Genomic DNA, 15,043 nt, shown 5'->3' with positions numbered 1-15,043 from the left:
GTGGCTGGCCGCGGCCCAAGCCCCGCGCCGGCCTATCTGCTTCACCCCCAGGACGGCCTCGCCTCGCCCCTGGTCCGCCTCGAGGCCACCGGCCCAGCTCCAACCTCCAGATCCCGTGGCCCAGCGCCCCGAGCCAGATCTCGCGGCCCAACCTCTCCACCGACCTGGCCCATGGCCCAAGGTGAGCTCCGCCTCTATCCAGCGCTGCGAGCGCTTCTTAATGTTTTGCGCCCATGCCGATAGGCCCGTATAGCATTTAGGATTTTCCGCGAATATATATTTCCACGAAATAGACGGTTATTAGAACGCCCGTAGTTTAATATCCGTAAGTCGGATCGGAACGTATTAGATATGTTTTTCTTGTAGTTTCTCGCGTAGAATCCGATTATAGAACTTGCATAATTGTTTGTCGTCGTTTGAGCCACCATATGCCTAGACTAACGTGTTGTTTCAATAGGATACGCCCCGTATTTATTTTCCGCGCGTGTTCGAAGTGCTCATATGCCATAGATAAAATGCCCATGTTTTAGAAACCTATTTTCCATGTATTTTAAAGAGGTCATTGGTATTTTTGCGTGTAGGAAATTGCGCTAGTTTATTTTTTCGTGTCTAGGTTATTTTCTCACATTTTTCGTGTGGCATTATTTTGTTGTGCAACCCCACATATTTTATATGTTTCCAGGGTAGAAAAATCCATAGGATTTTACTGTACAATTAGTTTTAGCTTTTGAGTAAGTTAGTTCGTGCGATATTTCGCTATGTTGCCCTCTTGTCTTTTACGTAGGATTTATTCCGTGCGTCGTTTGATTAAGTTGTCAACTAGGGAGTTGTTCTTGGGTGTTTAGACTAGCCCCTGGTATTTTTGGTTGCAATAGAAATGCATGTTTAGATGTGGTTTGATTGCCCTCAAGTTGCTAGAAATAGTGCTGATTTGGAGGAGCTGAAATATTTCTAAGTCTGGAATCTGTTATATTTTGTTGCTGTCTTGTCTTGCTTCTATCTTTTGATCTGTAGTTCTTTTGAGGTTGGTTCAATGGAGTTAGTTGTGGCCCTTGTGTTTCTCTAGCATACTGTGAATTTTCATGCCATTTGGAGTACTATAGCTTGTGGTTTTGCTGCTGTCAATATTGCTTCAGATCGAAAACTGCACTTTCATGAGGTGTAATTTTCACTAAGTCTGAAATAGTGTGTGAGAAGCCATTTTGTGACTTCTTTTCCTAGTGATCCTTGCTGCCATGCTAGTTGTTGTTAGCTGTTTGTAGTAGTGCTTCTTGCCCTCTTTCGTTTCATGCCTTGCTTGAGTTTATCGGAGTTGTGTAGCCCGTAGTTGTGGGGCGTAGAAAATGCTATTTGGCTGATTTTGACAGATTGTAGTGATTTCTTGCTTTGCTCGTAGTTGTTGAACCGTAGCTCCGATTTGATCGTGTCCTACATGAAACTTGCATAGAATCTCGTGTAGTTTCATTTTGTCTTGCTGTTTGTATGTTTTGAAGTGCTCGTAGCCGTCGTTGCACACATATTGCATACATGCCATCATATCTTGCGGTGCTTGTAACTTTTGATCCGTAGCTCCGTTGGAGATGATCTCTATGTGTAAATTGCTTGTATCGATGCGTAGAATTACGTGAACCTATTTGTTTTGATGTTTAACAACTAATTAAATGTGTTAGTTCAGATCTGGACAGAATTGTAAATTAACTTGTGAGGTTGTTTCGGAGGTGCTATATGTCATTTCCAACCTCATTTAAAATGCCTAGATAGGTAGATTAGTTGCGCTTCACCTCTTGCCATGTTTAACCACATTTAATATTGTCGTGTATCTAATCGAAATAGAACTAAATAATTAAACGTGGAGTTTCGTCAATATGCAACTCGTTGCATATTGAACTTCACTTAATGTGTAGTGTTTGGTTGTCTGAATTGTCATGCCGTGACTTGCATGTATTCAGCTGCTCATGCATCATATGTGTTGTGCATCGTGTGGTGAATATCGTGTGTTGATTCTTGTTTCCGGCTTCCTTCGTCTCGCTAGAGTTCCGCAAGCGTGTCGGATTGTGAGGACCCGTTCGACTACGTCGGTTCATCTGCTTCACGGAGGCATTCTTCTTCCAAGCGGGATCTCAGGCAAGATGATCATTTCCCTAGATACCATTACTATCATTGCCATGCTAGTATTACCGTTTCTATCGATTATGTCTCGTTGCCTACCACATGTTAAATATCAGCCTCTCAACAGCGCCATGATAACCTTCAACCTGTTCGACCTAGCAAACCACTGATTGGTTATGTTACTACTTGTTTAACCATGTTGTTAGCGTTGCTAGTTGCAGGTGCAGTTGCTTCCATGTGATAACATGGGTTCCTTGTCATATCACCATATTAATGCTATTTAATTTAATGCACCTATATACTTGGTAAAAGGTGGAAGGCTCGGCCTTTCTAGCCTGGTGTTTTGTTCCACCTTTGCCCTCTTAGTTTCGGCTACCGGTGTTATGTTCCATAAATGAGCGCTCCTAACACGATCGGGGTTGTTATGGGGACCCCCTTGATAATTCGTTTTAGATTCAAGCTGGTCTGGCAAGGCCCAACTTTGGTTCTACATTTGCCCAACATAAATTTTTTGATAACACTGAAATGCATAGGGAGTTAGCGCTACCCGAGGAGTAATTTTACATAAACAGGGGGGCCAGTGCTGACGTTGTTGGTCCCAAAAGGACAGACTGCGGGGCCACCACGGGGCAACTCGATGTTTGGTACCTGTAGACTTTTCCATCCGTCGTGTCCTGAGAACGAGATACGCGGCTCCTATCGGGTTCGTCGACACGTCGGGCGGCCTTGCTGGATTAGTTTTACCTTTGACGAGATATATTGTGCATCGGGATTCCGGTGATGCTTTGGGTAATCTCAGAGTTGAGGTTTTCCACTAAGGAGTCCGACGAGATTGCGAGCTTCGTGATCGAGGATTTCTATGCGGCTTGTGGTAATTTGTGATGGACTAGTTGGAGCACCCCTGCAGGGTTAAATCTTTCGGAAAGCCGTGCCCGCTGTTATGTGGCAACGTGGAAACTTTGTTTAACACTGGTTCTAGATAACTTGAAGTTAACTTAATTAAAATATGCCAACTGTGTGCGTAACCGTGACTGTCTCTTTCGTGAGTTCCTTCTCCGATCGAGGACACGGTAGGGTTATGTCTGACGCAGGTAGGTATTCAGGATCATTCATTTGATCATGAGTAGTTCACGTCCGTTATGCGTATATCTTCCCCTCTTATTTCTGGTACTCGTAGGTTTAGCCACCAAATATATGCTTAGCCGCTGCTGCAACCTCACCACTTATCCATGCCTCATCCATTAAGCTTTGCTAGTCTTGATACCTTTGAAAATGAGATTGTTGAGTCCCCTATGGCTCACAGATTACTACAACACCAGTTGCAGGTACAGGTAAAGGTTACTTGACGCGAGCGCGTTGATTGTTCATTTGGAGTTGCTTCTTCTTCTTGTTCGATCTAGGATGGGTTCCAGGCCGGCAGCCTGAGATAGCAAGGATGGACGTCGTTCTTCTTTTCTCGTTTGTTTTCGTCCGTAGTCGGACCCTGCTCTTACTCTTGATGATTATGTAATGTACTGATGTGACTCTGATGTAGCTTGTGGCGAGTGTAAGCCAACTCTCTATATATCTCTTCTTTTCAGTACATGTACTTGTGACGATATCCATTCTTGCGACACGTCGAGATGCGCTTCTATCCTTGGCGAGGCCCTCGTGTCAAATTGAGGATAGGGTCGCATCTTGGACGTGACAGTGAGCAAGGGGTCCTCCGATGAGTCGATGAGGGCTTACATAAGATCTTCCGGCGGTGCCTGACCAAGGAGCCAACATTGAGGTCTTTTATGGAGGACGTGTTATGGAATCTGCAGTTTGCAGCCCTGGTAAAGGATGACTGGAGCAGTGAGGAGTCCCCACTCTCATCGTCGCAGATCCGTGGTCAATCCGCAGAGTTCTGATCTCTAGGCAGGTATTTGTCTTTTACAAGCAGTTTTCCACCCGCACATCTAAATTCCTACTTTGGAATGATGATCAGAAAATGCAACTAGGGTCTGAGTTGTGAAATGACACGATTTCCATGTTCTTGGGCATCTTGCAGGCCGAGAAAAAAAACATTGACAAGTACTACCATTATGATCCTCCATCGATCATCATGGTTGAAGGAAAACATATTAGACATGGTATTTTCAAGCTAACTGTACCAGCAGCCGATGTTGGACCTCATGATTAGTTTGCATATTTCTCTTCATCCAGTTCCTTCATCCATTTTTCCTTATTTTCCTGTCTGCTCATTTCTTCTAGCGTATTCATGTCAGTCATTTTCAGTCGAATGTCATTTGCTCTAAGAACCAAACAAATGTCCGGTGTATTTTCTTCCTGTTCTTCATTTTTCTTAGGCATATATCTTATCTTTCCTGATTTTCATTTACCCGCTTTTTTCAGTTGTCCACACCACGGAGTTCCAGAAGGGGGGTCTGCCACATGCGCATATCCTTGTTTGGCAGAAGAAGGATAATGATCAGGTGGTTGCACCAGCTTTCATTAATTTTTCTGTTTCAACCGCTGTTAATATTTCTATCAAATCTAGCTTCCTCTTTCATTTTTTTGTTACTCTCCTCTTGCATGGTTCCCAATGATTAACTTTGCCCTGTGACAGGCATCTGAACTGATTGACGTTGGTGCTGATACTCCTGCCCGCTGCACTTCAGTATCTAACATTAACCTGGCCTGATATTTCCTACTCAGTAAATAAGGTATGCCAGTTTCTTCATGCTCCTACCAGTATTCATTGGACAGCAGTAAAAAGGATACTATGGTATCTTAAAGGGACAAAGAGCCATGGACTAAAAATCAGTAAAACGGACTCTATGCTTGTAAGTGATTTCTCAGATGCAGATTGGGCAGGTTGCCCTCATGATAGGAGATCCACTGGAGGCTTTGTTGTTTTTCTTGGAAGTAATCTAGTATCATGGAGTGCTCGCAAGCAACCCACATTTTCTAGATCAAGTACTGAAGCTGAGTATAAGGCCTTAGCTAATGCCACAGCTGAGATTATCTGGGTACAGAATGTGTTAACTGAACTTGGTATTCGGCATCCAAGGGCAGCCTCATTATGGTGTGACAATCTTGGAGCAACGTATTTATCTGCTAACCCCATTTTTCATGCCAGGACGAAACATATTGAGATTGACTATCACTTTGTTCATGAACGAGTGGCAGACAAGCTTTTGAATATCAGGTTCATACCAACTGGTGATCAAGTTGCAGATGGTTTCACTAAACCACTTTCTACTCGACAGTTGGTAGCATTTAGAAACAATCTCAACTTAGATAGTTGTGATTGAGGGGGAGTGTTAAAAGATGTAACATATATCCGTGTAACTATAAACGGTATATGATTGTGTTTAAGTTAGTTGTTGGAGATATAACTTGTATAGCAATCCAACAACTAATCTTGTAGATCTTTGTAACAACCTGGCCGGTGGCCTCTATATTAACACGCAAAGCACCCCTGCAAGATGCAAGCGTTCTCTCATACTTTTCTCATGGTATACAGAGCTTAACTCTTCCACCGCATCTAGGTCATGTCTTCATCCTCCTCCTCCGCCGTCGTCGCCATGGCCAACCCCTCCATCGCATCTCTCGGTCACACCATCACCGAGAAGCTCAATCGGGAAAACTTTCTTGTCTGGAGGGCGCAAGTGCTGCCTCATGTCCGGGCCGCCGGCATGATGGGCTACCTTGATGGATCTCTCAAGGAACCTTCCGCGGATCTCATCCTGGAGAAGGATGTTGCCGGGAAGAAGGAACTCGTCACCGCGCCAAATCCCGAACACGCCGTTTGGGTAACTCAGGATCAACAGGTGCTCACTTTCCTGCTTGCATCTCTCTCTCGTGACATACTGCTTCAGGTTAGCAACTGTGAGACTGCTGCGGCAGCATGGAAGGAGATCCTGCAAAGCTTCTCCTCGTAGTCCCGCACACGCATCATCCAGCTGCGGTCTCTGATCGGGAGTACCCGGAAGGGTGACTCCTCCGCAGCCACCTACTTCACCAAGATGAAGGGCCTGGCTGATGAACTTGCAACAGCCGGGAAACCCCTCGACGAGGACGATGTCGTCTCCCACATCCTGCAAGGGCTGATGCATGAGCCGGAGTACAACGGATTCGTCTCCGCCATCTCCACGCGCACCATCACCGATCAGCCGATCGGCCTCGGGGAGCTATTCTCGCTTCTCCTCGCAACCGAGGCGCGGATCACGGCACAGACCAACGCCTACTCCGCCAACCTGGCTTCCCGCGGTGGTGGTCGTGGGCGTGGAGGCAAATCCCGTGGTGGCTACAACAACAATCATCACGGGGGTCGCTTCTCCGACAACTCTGGCGGCAACAACAACAATTCACGCCAGGGTGGTGACCGCGGTGATTGTGGTGGAGATCGCAAGTACGAGAACTGCCAGATCTGCAAAGAGAGTGGTCACGGGGCGTGGCGCTGCAAGAAGCGCTATGACCGCAGCTACAACAACAACGTCCGCAACCCTACTGGCAGTGGAGGTGGCCATGCACCTCGATCAGCCAACGCTGCGCAGTCCTACGGTGTGGATACCAACTGGTATCTAGACACTGGCGCGACGGATCACGTGACAGGAGAGTTGGAGAAGCTAGCAGTTCATGATCGCTACACCGGCACAGAACAGATCCACACCGCCAGCGGCCAAGGTATGAGAATTGCTCATGTTGGTCATTCAGTTTTGTCCACTCCTCAGGGCTCCCTAGATCTCAAAAATATTCTCCATGCTCCTCAAGCCAACAAAAGTCTCCTCTCTGCCTCTCAACTTATGATTGATAATCATGAGTTTCTTGAAGTTTACCCTGAAACTGTTTTTGTTAAGGATCGGGGCACCCGGAGAACCATTCTTCAAAGCAAGAGTAAGAGGGGCTTGTTTCCCTTGTCTGGCCGTCAAGACGCTCCTCATCCACAAGTCCTTGCTGCGGTCAAGCCGTCTACATCACGATGGCATAAACGTCTAGGACACCCTGCGTTCCCAGTGGTCCAGAAAGTTCTTCGTGATTTCAGTCTTCCAATTTCAAATAAAAAGGATCACTTGTTAGTTTGTGATTCTTGTCAAAAGGCCAAGAGCCATCAGCTTCCCTATTCTCGTTCAAATAGTGTGTCTAAGTTTCCTTTAGAACTTATTTTCTCGGATGTGTGGGGTCCTGGACCCGTCTTTGTAGGCAGACAAAAATATTATGTGAGCTTTATAGATGATTTCAGTAAATTCAGTTGGGTTTATTTGCTCAAAAACAAATCTGACGTGTTTGAGAAATTTCATCTCTTTCAACAACTTGTTGAGCGTCAATTTGATCGCAAAATTCTTGCCATGCAAACCGATTGGGGAGGAGAATATCACCACCTCAATAGGTTCTTTGAGAGCATTGGAATTATCCACCATGTCTCCTGTCCTCATGCTCATCAACAAAATGGATCCGCTGAACGGAAACATCGCCACATTGTAGAAGTTGGTCTCTCCCTTCTTGCCCAAGCTTTTATGCCTCTTAAATTTTGGGACGAAGCCTTCTCCACCGCCGTGTACCTTATCAATCGTGTTCCCAGTAAAGTGATCCACAACCAAACACCTCTCGAACGTCTCTACGGTGTCAAACCCAACTACAACTTCCTCCGTATTTTTGGCTGTGCGGTCTGGCCAAATCTACGTCCTTTCAATAAACACAAGCTAGAATTTCGATCCAAACAATGTGTGTTCTTGGGTTACAGTACTATGCACAAAGGCTACAAGTGCCTTGATGTAGCAACCGGTAGGGTTTACATCTCTCGAGACGTGGTGTTTGATGAGCAAACATTCCCTTTCTCCCAGCTCCACCCAAATGCTGGTGCCCAACTCCGCAAGGAGCTCATCCTATTGCCGTTCCACCTCCTCCCTGCCTCACATGCCACACTAGGAGAAGGGGGCAATTCTGTTGATCACATGCCTAATTCTCGTATCTCTATTACTGATGTAGTTTCGGCCATAGATGTGCAGGAAAATACTAATGAAATCAGTGCAGGGAGTCATGATTTTATGCTACAAAACAGTGCAGGATCAGCCGCAGAAGATCTGGTGCAAAATCCAGCACAATCAGCCTCGGGATCGGCGGCGCCAGGCGAATCTGCGGCGTCAGGCGCATTTTTCTCGGGAACTCCCATCCCAGGTACTGCACCCCTGGTCGGGCCCTCGGGCGCTGCACCAGGCGGGCGGCTGCTGCATGCTCGGTCGCCACCGAACCCGACAGGATCAGGCGGGCCCGCTGCTGGCCCCCCCCGCACGTGGGCGTGCCGTGTCTCCGCCACGCGGGCCAGCCGCTGTGTAGTGCCCCAGATGTAAACCTTCCCTATTTGGAACCTATTGCAAGTGGGTCCACCTTGTCATTGGCATGAGATTATGTGCATGTGATTTCATGTGTGTCACCTTGTTTTGATTTCCCTTTGCATGCATGCATCCCATCCAACCTATGTCTTGTGTTTGTGCCTTTGTGAATCCATGTGTGTTTGTGGTGTGATGAATATGTCATGTGTTGTTAGTGCATCTGAGTGATGGAGTGGTGCAATTGCTAGTAGGAACTATGTGGTTTGCATAGGCTTCAAACCCTCTCCCTCTTTTCATCTCAAGCCCAATATTTACTTGATCCTTCCCTGTTTTAAAAATGTGCATGTTTTAGTATATTTTGTGGTGATTGTGGAGATAGGTATTTGTTGTTTTTAACTTTGTTTGAGAGGTGCTATATATTCACAAAACAGTGGTATAAATACTGTTTTGTAAATATTTGCTTGCTACTAAAATCCCTTTTCTATTTTATTAAAATAGGTCTTATTTTTCTATCTCCAGGAATGTGCTTGTGATATTTTTATCACTTGTATATTTCCTTGTGCATTTCTTCTTCTCTATTTGTTTTTCTGTAAATAGGATATCTAAGGGAATCATTTTCCCTTATCTGCCGCAACATGTGGGCTCCCTCCCACTTTGCTGGTCCATCTAACCCCCTCCCTCGCGCATAGGAGCCCAGTCCCACGACACCTCCTTCCTCCTCTGACGCCGTGTCTCCCCCTGCACCTTTTTCGTCAGGCCAACGAGAGCGTGTGTTGACGGCGTGAGGGCGCCAACGTCGAGGCCCTTTATATTTGTTGGAGTCCGTGCCTCCCCCCTCCTCCTAGGGTTCCTCCTCTTCCCAGTTCGCCGCCGCCACCTCTCTTCCTTCCCTTCTCTCTTCTCCCGTCGGCAGGTGAGTCTCTGTAGGTTTAGACCGAGAGAGACAGCAGGTCGTCGCCGTCGATCGCCGTCCCCTTCGTCGACCAGCGCCGGCAGCCATGTCCACGAGCTCGGGCATCGACCCCGTGATCCATTCCCGGCGCTAGAAGCCCCGGGGATCGACCTCACCGACGGCCCCGAGCTCACCAAGGTCGCGCTCCGGGTGTTCTGCTTCTCCTTCTTCTTCGGTTCTGCACAGCGACGTCTTCGGCTTCTTCTTCCTCTCCGGCAGGGGCCTTCTCCTCCGATCGGGCTCTCCTTCCTTCCCCAAGGTGAGGTTCAACCTCCCCTTCCTTCTTTTCCCTTAGATCGGCCTGGATCCGGTGAGGTGCTCGCGTGCCTTCTCTGTCAGGTAGTAGCTGCAGTGGTGCAGTAGGTTGCGGTGGTGCAGGTAGGTGTAGCAGCAGTAGAGGGTGATGTGGTTGTGGTAGTAGATGCGTGAGGATGTGCTTGTGGGTGTGTTGCGCAGAAGGGGGCTTCCTCCCCCCTCGTGCTAGCAGCGGCAGCAGCAGGGCACGTCGTTCTCCCTGTCGCGAGTTCTCTATCGATCAGAGCAGCAACAATTTTCCCTCGTGTGGTATGTGGTGTGTGGTGCAGTGCATAGCAGGGGATCCCTCCCCACGTAGCCGTCGAGCACCAGCAGTAGATGGTGCCCTTCGTGCGCAGCAGCAGCAGTAGCTCAACCCAGCGTTCCTGTCGCCGGCGAGCAGTAGTAGACGCGCAGGTGCAGAGTAGATTCAGTTGAGGTGCTAACCTATCTCGGTTTAGCCCTCCCCTCTGCCAGTCTTCCGATTCGTAGCGTAGTGGTAGCGTGTTGTTGTGCCTGTTGTGAGGTCGTGTGCTCGATCCCCCCCTCGGCACCCCTTTTTGTTTGATTTATTTCCTCGGCACAGTAGAGAGCGCAACAACACAGTTACCTTATTAAACTGCTCTTTTCTGTCGAGCGAATAGGCACAGCAGGGTGGTTTGCACCCAAGTGCAGTACTAGTAGGTCTCGGGTTCGAACCCAGAGACTACCCCTTTTCTTTTTCTGTGTTCTGTTATTTTTTTCCTTCCTTTGCTGTATTAGTTTCTTGCAACCCTGTTCATTATAGCATTGTGGTGTGCTTGCACATGAGAGCTTTTATATTTTTTTCCTTCTCAGACCAGCAAGTGAGTGTGGTAGGTTGCTAGTTATGTGAACCCTTGGTGATGCACTTGTGTGTGTGCATATTTACTTGGTAGTAGTCTTGTGGAGGTTATTCTATACTGGAAGGATTGCAAGCATAGCATTTTGTTGTGTGTGATGCACTAGAGTTTCATGTGTAAGCGCATCTTATGAGGGTTATGATGTGTGTATGTTTGCCATGTGATGCAAGCTATGTTTAGCATGTGTAGGTATGTGTGTTGATCTCGCGCATGATGTGCTTGTGGGTGATGTGGAGTAGATGTGTGTGTGAGAAGTATTCCACCTTTGCAAGCAAGCTTTGCACCTTCACATGACCATATGTGAGAGGGCATGGTGTTTTGTTTGTGTGGATAGCTTGGTAGAAGTGGTTGTGAAGTTGATGTGCATGACACAAACATGGGGTTCAAACCCCCATGTCACTTTGTCATTGTGCACATGAGCTCAACCATGTAGTAGTTGATATAGTGAAACTACATGAAATGATGCACTATTCACTAGGCATGATTTGGAGTAGTTTCCTCTTCCTTAATTTGTGGTCACTTGTTCCAAGTAAGTTCCCACATATTATATATGATTTTGGGGTAGAATCTTCCAAGGAATCCAGTGGTGAAGTTAGTTTTGCCATTAGGATACTTTCTGGAGTTGACATATTCAGATGTGTTGCAAGTTTGCTCTTTGTTTCCATGGAATAGGTGGAGCCCAAGGGCATGAGCTTTAGTGTGGTAGTAGTAGGGGTTTTGCTCTACACCATAGTGGTGTCATTTATCTCTTGGTGTTACTTGTGTGCAAGTTATGCCTAGACAAAGTGGGCATGTGGAGATTTTCACTAAGTCTGAGAATCTGGATATATTTTCTTCTCCTGTAGATGAGGTTGTGCTGGTCATTGTATTGTGATCTAGTCTTAGTTTAGTGATAGGAATTTGGACCTGATATGTTTGTGAAGATCCCTGTTAAATTTCATCCCATTTGGAGTCCTGTAGTTTATGTTTTGGCTGCTGTCAAAAAGCTTCAGAACAAAGACAGAAAGTCAGGTGCAGGAATTTTCACTAAGTCACTGAGATCTGATGGTTTTGGGAAAGTTTGCATCCTTGTATCTTCATGTGTTTAATTCCTTTTTGTGTGATTATTTCTTGTGTTGGTATTATTCTTGTCTAGCTACAGCCACTTATATTATTTGTCATATTTGGAGGGCTGTAGCTATGTTGCATGTAGCTCACAAAGTGCTAAGATGCAGTTTATGGCAGATTGTGTAGTTTTGTCATTTTGTTGTTTGTGAGTGATTAGTTGGTGATGTGGTGTTCTTCCTTGCTCCAATCCATTCATGTTGGGTTGTTATATGTCTTGGCAACCTGGGAAAACCATTTTTGTGCCAATTGAGTGTGTGGTGAAGATTTTGACACGTAGGGCTTCATATCTTGTTTCGTTGATTCCCGTTGATCCATAGCTCCGTTTGTATTGTTGTTTATATGGTTTTGCATCGATTTCTCGAGACGCATCTGATCATGTCATTCTCATGCATGTCAAAATGGCTTAGGGTACAGTTCTGTCCAGGAACTTGTATTAGCTTCTTTTGCTTGTGCTAGTGATAGAAATAGTGATGCATGCTCATTTTTCATCTCATGCATCATGTGCTTGTTTCATCTTGAGGTGCTGTTGCTTATTGGATGTTATTCTTATGTTGGGTAGCACCGGGATCAGAGAACGAACACGTGGAGTCAGGAGAGTACGTGCAGGATGACCAAGAACCATTCCAAGCTGAGGATATCACAGGCAAGATGATATGACCTTGATTCCATCTCTAGACTTGTTATGCTAGTTTGCGTTTCCATGTGATATTGCTTGCTGCCTACCACTGAAACATTTGCCTCTTGATATGCCATGAACCCAAACACTGATCCCTTCCTAGCAAACTTGAATGGCTAAGTAGGCATTGCTCAGCTATTAATGTTAGCGTTGCTAGATGCAGGTGCTTTGCCTCATGTGTCAACATGAGTTTGATACCATTATCTTAAATTCTTTTATTTAATTAATGCACCTATATACTTGGTAAATGACGGAAGGCCTAGCCTTTCGCCGGGTGCTTTGTTCCGTTATTGCCGCCTTAGTTACCGGCTACTGGTGTTTGATTCCATAATGATCGCTCCTAACACGTTCGGGGTTGTTATGGGGGCCCCCTCGATAAATCACGGAGTGCTAAGGCTTGTCCGGCAGGACCCAACATTGGTGTTAATTTGCTAATCACTTAATAATAATCTGCATAGGGAGTAGCTACCCCGAGGAATTTAATCAACAACCCGGGCCAGTGCTCCTCATGAGTGTTGGTCCAAACTGGGCACTGCTCAGGGCCAACTCAGGGCAACTTGAGTGATTTCTATCAGGCCATCGTGCGCGTAGCTCATCCGGCGTGTCCTGAGACTGAGATACGCGGCTCTTATCAGGGTCGTCGACACGTCGGGAGGTCCTGCTAGTCTTTCCTTACCTTAGCGATATATCTTGCGTATAGGAATCCCAGTGAAACTTTGTTTTCCCCCAGAGTTGAGGTTTTCCTCTAAGGAATCCGACGAGATCACGAGATTCGTGATAGAGGATTACTTTGCGGTCTGTGTACGTTTGTGATGGACTAGTTGGAGCACCCCTGCAGGGTTTAATCTTTCGGAAAGCCGTGCCCGCGGTTATGTGGCAACTTGGAATATTGTGTTAACATCCGGTATTAGACAATTTAAACAAAAGCTAATAAAATTGCTAACTGTGTGCGTAACCGTGACTGTCCCCTCGAAGATCTCTCTTCAATCGGGAACACGGTGGGGTTATGAATGACGTAGGTAGGTGTTCAGGATCACTTAGTGATCAAGTATTCACGACCGCTAGAATAGACCACCTTCTTAAATGCTTACATAAGTTAGCCACCAAATCAAGCTTAGGATGCTACAACCTTAAACACTTCACCTTATCCTACCTAATAACTTGACTAGTTCTGGCACCAAGGTCTTAGATTGCTGAGTACCCGTGGCTCACGGATTCCTCCACAATACCAACAGGTACAGGTACCCCAGAGACAGATGATCCCGACGGCACGCAGCTGGCGTGGCAGTACGACGAGGAGACAGACCGCCTGTACGTGAACTATCCAGAAGATTGAGGCGTGGTCGTGATCGTGGGCGTGCAGGCAGGGTAGCATAGCCTTTCTATGTTTTGTAGTCCGTAGCGGAACTACCTTGGTTGTATGTGTGATGAACTCTGAGATATTTATGAGAAGGCAATTGAATCCCTGATTGTCTATCTTTACTATTATGTATGTGTTGTGTTACCTGTTTGCGAGACGCTTAGATGTGCTCCTTTCCAATTCGGGGCCTCGATCCCCAAATCGGAAAGGACCGCATCTTGGTCGTTACACGCTGGGTCCCCTGCACGTGGGCGTGGCGTGTCTCCGCCTGTCGACTTCACCCTTGCTGCCTCGCCTGTGCATGGATTCGGTGGGTCCCCTGGCACGGACTCTCATGCTGTTGGGTCCGGTACATCTCCTGTGCACGACGCAGATTCGCATGTTGATTCTCCCGCGCTATAGGAGTCGTCGCCACAGGAGTCGCTACAGGACCCTGGCTCGCCGGTTTCTGCCTCATCCAACCGACTCCACCAACAGCTCGACCGGTCCCTTCCTTCGCCACCTGGCCGTGCACACACTCGCTCTCAAGGAGGGGTGATCACACCTAAGGTATACCGTGACGGTTGTATTCGGTGGGGATCTTTTTGTGCCACAGATGAATCAAAGAGTCTCCACGATGCACTTCACACACCTCAGTGGAAACATGCCATGGATGAGGAGTATTCTGCCTTAATGCAGAATAAGACCTGGCGCCTTGTTCCTCCAGCTATGGGCAGAAATATCATTGACTGCAAGTGGGTGTACAAGGTTAAAAGAAAATCTGATGGGAGTATTGACAGGTATAAAGCACGTCTGGTGGCCAAAGGTTTCAAACAGAGGTATGGGATTGATTATGAGGACACTTTTAGTCCTGTGGTAAAAGCTGCAACCATTAGGTTGATTCTGTCTGTTGCAGTATCTCGCAGTTGGTGCTTAAGACAGCTAGATGTGAAGAATGCGTTCTTGCATGGTGTTCTGGAAGAGGAAGTGTTTATGAGACAACCTCCTGGGTATGAAAATCCTGATTCTCCACGGTATGTGTGCAAACTTGAGAAAGCATTATATGGGCTAAAACAAGCACCTAGGGCTTGGTACTCCAGACTGTCTTCCAAACTACAATCACTAGGTTTTGTTCCCTCCAAAGGGGACACCTCGCTTTTCTTTTATCACAAGCATGGAGTCACTATTTTTATGCTCATTTATGTTGATGATATAGTGGTTACAAGCTCCTCATCTAAAGCAGTTGAGGCTCTTCTTAAGGATCTGGGTAAGGATTTTGCACTCAAGGATCTTGGGGACTTACGCTTTTTCCTTGGCATTGAGGTAAAACATATTGGCACATGCATTCTCTTGTCACAAGGGAAATATGTTCAAGAAATACTTCAG

This window comes from Hordeum vulgare, chromosome 7H (assembly GCF_904849725.1).
Source record: "Hordeum vulgare subsp. vulgare chromosome 7H, MorexV3_pseudomolecules_assembly, whole genome shotgun sequence".
Lineage (NCBI taxonomy): Eukaryota > Viridiplantae > Streptophyta > Magnoliopsida > Poales > Poaceae > Hordeum > Hordeum vulgare.
This window is presented reverse-complemented; position numbering follows the sequence as displayed.